Consider the following 5,029-nt stretch of genomic DNA (forward strand, 5'->3'; position numbering starts at 1 on the left):
AGTGCAAGCAAATAAAAAATAATTACAGAAATATTAATTCAATTTGTGTGAATTTTTGCCTGACCTGCTGGTGAGACTAACAATAACAATAATAAATAGTTCTTGATATATGTCTCAAGGTGATTTACAGACATATCATAAAACAGCTATGATAGTTTTAAAAATGGTAGAAAACAACAACAACAAAAAGACCAACAACAAAACATTCTTTACATACGTTAGAAGCAAGGGATACAACTAGGGAGGCAGTTTGACTCTAGGATGGCAAGGGAATCAAAGGTGTGCTAAAGAAGGATAAGGAGATTGCAGAGAGGTTGTACAAATTATTTGTGTGTGTCTTCTCAGGGCATGTAGAGCAGATCTCTGTGCCTGAACTTTCATAGGAAAGAACTGAGGAAAATAGTGATGACAAGAGATGAAGTTCTAGGCCTTATTGGCAAATCAGAAACTGATAAATCACCAAGTCTTGGTGGCATCCTCCCAAAGGTACTTAAAGAACTGAAATGGGAAATTGCTGATCTAATAAAAATATGTAACTTGTCCCAGAGATCGGCCTCCATACCTTTGGACTGGAAAGTGGCCAATGTAACACCAATTTTTGAAATAGGATCCAGAAGGGATCTGGGAAATTACAGACTGGTTAGCTTCACATCTGTTCCAGGAAAACTGGTGGACAGCATTATAAGAACAGAGGTCCTCTTATAGATCAATAATTGATTAAGTAACTGGAAGCAGACAGTAGGACTGCATATGCATGACATTTTATTCTAGAATCAATGAAGACTGAGTACTTATTTTTTTCTATGTAGTCTACTCCACACGTAATCTAGATCTTTTGCTCATGAAAAGCATTTCTTGAGAAATTAGTTTTATTTTGAAAGATTGATTCTGTATTACCCTGCAGTGCATCCATTTGAAAATAGATGAAGGCAGTCCCAGCAATGGGAAGTGTATTGAGATCTGGCCAGTGATGTTGTGGGTGGGCAATGGCTCGGCCAATCAGCAGAGTCCGTCCTTCCTCCTGGGCAGGGTGCTGAAGGGAAATGCTGGCAGGGCAACATAGAGATAAAAAACAGTAGAGGTGCCCCGTCTTATCAACTGGTTGTGTGTGTGTGTGTTTCTGGTTCACCGCAGGGAAGCCATTCATCAATTCCCTTAATGGCCTTAGCAGCGCTATACTGTACATTTAAAGCATTATCATGCTCCTTTAAACAGTCCTGGCTTCTCCCAAAGACTCCTGGGAAGTATAGTTTGTTCAGGGTGCTGAGAGTTGCGAGGAGACCCCCCTATTCCCCTCACAGAGCTACAAAGTTTGTTCAGGGTTCCCTGGGAAGAGGGATGGATTGTTATACTACTCTAAGAATGGTACCTTTGTAAGGGGGAATAGGGGTCCCTAATTCACACCACCCAAAGAGGCCCTTTCCCATCCATAAGATCATTGGGTTGTAGCCAACCAAGTCCTACTCAGAGTAGACCCATTGAAATGAATGAACCTAAGTTAGCCATGCCCATTAACCTCAATGGGTCTGCTCTGACTTGGGCTGGCATTGGCTATAGCTACCTAACTGAACCACTCATCTTGGTCTTAAAACATTCAGGGCGTTGTTTAAAATTAATAGCAGGGCTGGAAAAAGCGAGAGAGTCGGTATGGTAGCTTCTGCAGTGGAATGATTTGCCCCGATTCCTGGCTCCCAAGATTTAAGAAAGTGGGCTCCCCTCCCCCCCGTCACCACTACATTTTGCTCACTCCTCCCCATCTACTCTTGTGCCTAACTTTGCCTATGTTCAGAGACACTCTTCTCTGATTCCTGACAGCTGTTGGAGTCAATTCCAATCTCAAAGCCCCCAAGGGTCACTGAGCTCTGCCATGTCCAAAGCATTTGAAGATTAACTAGTTCTTAGAAGAGAATTTAATTACCCTATTATACAACATTAACTGGGCACTGAGATATATATATATATATATTAATAAAGGGAAAATGAATGATCATCAACAATTAAAATTAATTACATTTTCTTCCACTTAATTAAATTATTCTTTAAATAGGGATATGTACGAGATTGCAGCCATAAAGAGATGCAGTGTGTGTGTGTCAGGGACAAACAGCTTAGGCTGCAATCCAATATGTGTCTATTCAGAAGTAAACTCCACTAGGTTCAATGGGACTTACTCCTGGGTAAGCATGTATTGGGTTGCAGCTTTGTGAGCTGAAAGATAGAGCAGAAGGCAGGGCGGTTTCCATCTTGGATACCGGGCCAGTTGTTGATAAAGTCCTCAGAGGATGAACCAGACACTCCACAGATTGAGGACCTTGGGGAGCAGGCAGCCCCCCCCTGAATCCAACGCTGATGGCCCCCTTGAGGGCCCCTTTGGGTTGATACCTGATGATGAACCCATGGAACTGTCAGAAGAGGGAGTGGGTGGCTACGCTCTGCCTCCATGGCCAGAGGTGGTATGCTTCCAAATACCAGTTCCTGGAAACTACAGGAGGGGAAGAGTGCTCTTGCGCTCAGGTCCTGCTTGTGGGCTTCCCATTGGGGCATCTGGTTGGCCACTGTGAGAACATGAGGCTGGACTAGATGGGTCCTTTTGGCCTGATCCGGCAGGCTCTTCTTACATTCTTATGGAATTGCCTCCCGCATCCTCTAAAGCAGCCTTTTGAAACCTTTGGGTCCCCAGATGTTGCTGAACTACAGTTCCCATCATTCCTGACCATTGGCCATGCTGGATGGGGCTGATGGGAGTTGTTGTCCAGCAACATCTGGGGGCCCAAAGGTTTAGAAGGCTGCTCTAGAGTGATGGTGCAAGAACCTTCGGGTCCAGGCTGAAGAGTGATGGCAAGGTATGTGTCCATGAAACCTGACTCATTGGTCTACTCATGAGTAAGGAGTGAGTAAGTAATAATTGATACTCTTCCACTATCTGCAGCTGTGGTTAGGGTATGGTTTAGAATGCCAGAGGATATAAGGCCTCCCCTTTGAGCATTCCAGCTTTTGGAAGCAACACAGGTTTCTGGTCTCTAGCTTGTGATTAGTCTTCCTGCCTTGTTGAATTGTGTCTTGCCTGAATGTCCTGTGTCATTGACCTTGCAGTGTTGCCTGGCTTTGTCTCTGGATCACATTTGGACCTAAACTGTTTCTCTGGGCTGTGCTTGACCTTGGTTTGTTTGGCCTGTGCTACATCTGCAACCCTGATGTCCTTGGGTGAGTACTTTGGTGTAACTTTATATCTTCTGTAACTGGGACCCCAGCCCCTGAAGGCATCACTTGGAGTTTTACTGGCAACCCAAAGGTCACTGCTGAAAGAATGTTTTTTGGTGTTTTTTTAGGAACAGTGTTTTAGAATCTTTTTAACTATAATGGCATCTTAGAATGTTTTTAGTGTGCTTTTATTTTTTCTGATGAATTGTTTCGTTCATGTTTGCTGCCCTGGGCTCCTTCAGGCAGAAGGCTGGGATATAAATTATATTATGATTGTGATGATTATAATAAACATAGAAAGCTGTTTTCTACAGAGCCAGGCCATTACTCCATCTAGTTTCATCTTGCCTATGCCAGAGGTAGCGGGGGAACCTTCGGGTGTTTGATTCCAGTATCCCTCAGCCCCATTGAACTAAGTGAGACTTACTTCTTAGACATTTTTAGAATTACAGTGCGAGCCCTCATAATCTCTCCCCCTTGTCTCTCTTCACTAGCTTTCTGATTGCTCCTTTCTTCTGCCCTTCTCTCAAAATAGCAGTTTCCACTTGTCTGAGCCCACAAGAGGCTTAAACTCCATTGAAGTTTGTAAAACAAACTTATTTTTTAAACCTAGCTCTAGCTTCCTGACAAGTCTCTCTCACATTTTTAGTCACTCCATTTACCTGGGAGTAAGCCCCACTGAACTCAGTGGGATTTACTTCTGAGTAGACATTTTTCCTCCTTTCTTCCCTTGAAGCTCATTGCTCACACAGAAGCTCCGCTCCAGTTACCTGGGAGTAAGCCCCACTGAACTCAGTGGGATTTACTTCTGAGTAGACATTTTTAAAATTCAAATGTGAATCCTGCAAAGCTCTCTCCTCTCCATTTTTTCCCCTCTGTCCTTTCCTCAAACTCACTCATTGCCAGCACACAGAAGCACTGCACTCAATGGCACTTACTTCTGAGTAGACTTTTTAAAAATTGCAGTGAGTCCTTCAAAGCTCTCCCCCCCCCGTTTTTTGCCTCTTTCCTTCCCTCAAGCTCATTCGTTGCTTCAGGCTGGTCTCCCTTCCCTTGCCTCCATTTTAGCTTCATTCTTCTTTCCCGCTCTGTGGCTCCAGCAACTGACGTTTCCTTGAGCCCATTTCTGATTGGCGGCTGCTGCTGCTAGAACAAAGGCTCAGGCTGTCCAGGGGAGAAAAACGAATTGCTCACGATCAGCTCCACGTGGACAGCATGCAGGGAGAATCACCACGTGAGCAGAAGATGTCCTTTTTCAGGGTACCTGTACATGTGGTGATTTTTGAAATCACTACGTGTAAACTCTTTCTCAAGAGCAGCTGTACCCAGGTACAGGGGGCTTCTACCTGGGTACAGAGTAACGTGTGAATACTCCCCTTAATAAACATAGAAAGCTGTTTTCTACAGAGCCAGGCCATTACTCCATCTAGTTTCATCTTGCCTATGCCAGAGGTAGCGGGGGACCCTTCGGGTGTTGTTTGATTCCAGTGTCCCTCAGCCCCAGCAGCTAGCATGGCCAGCAGGTAGGGGTGATGATGATGGGAGCTGTAGTGTAACCTTCTGGAGGGCTGCCAGTTTCCAACAAGGATCAATCAACATAGGCCCCCAGAATCCTAGAAGCTCAGCACAGGGTAGGTGACTCAGCTTTTACCTGGCAAAACCTATATCAGCTGGAGAACAGACTCTTAATTCTGCTGTGGTTGCCCTGTGTTCAGCCTGGTCTTAACTGGTTGCCCTGTATCATCTTCTGGCTAATGCCCATTCTTCCCAGACCAAAGCTGCATTATTCGTTCAACCCTAAGGCTATCCTAATTGTTCAGTCAGGGAC

Source organism: Rhineura floridana, chromosome 6 (genome assembly GCF_030035675.1).
Source record: "Rhineura floridana isolate rRhiFlo1 chromosome 6, rRhiFlo1.hap2, whole genome shotgun sequence".
NCBI classification, from domain to species: domain Eukaryota; kingdom Metazoa; phylum Chordata; class Lepidosauria; order Squamata; family Rhineuridae; genus Rhineura; species Rhineura floridana.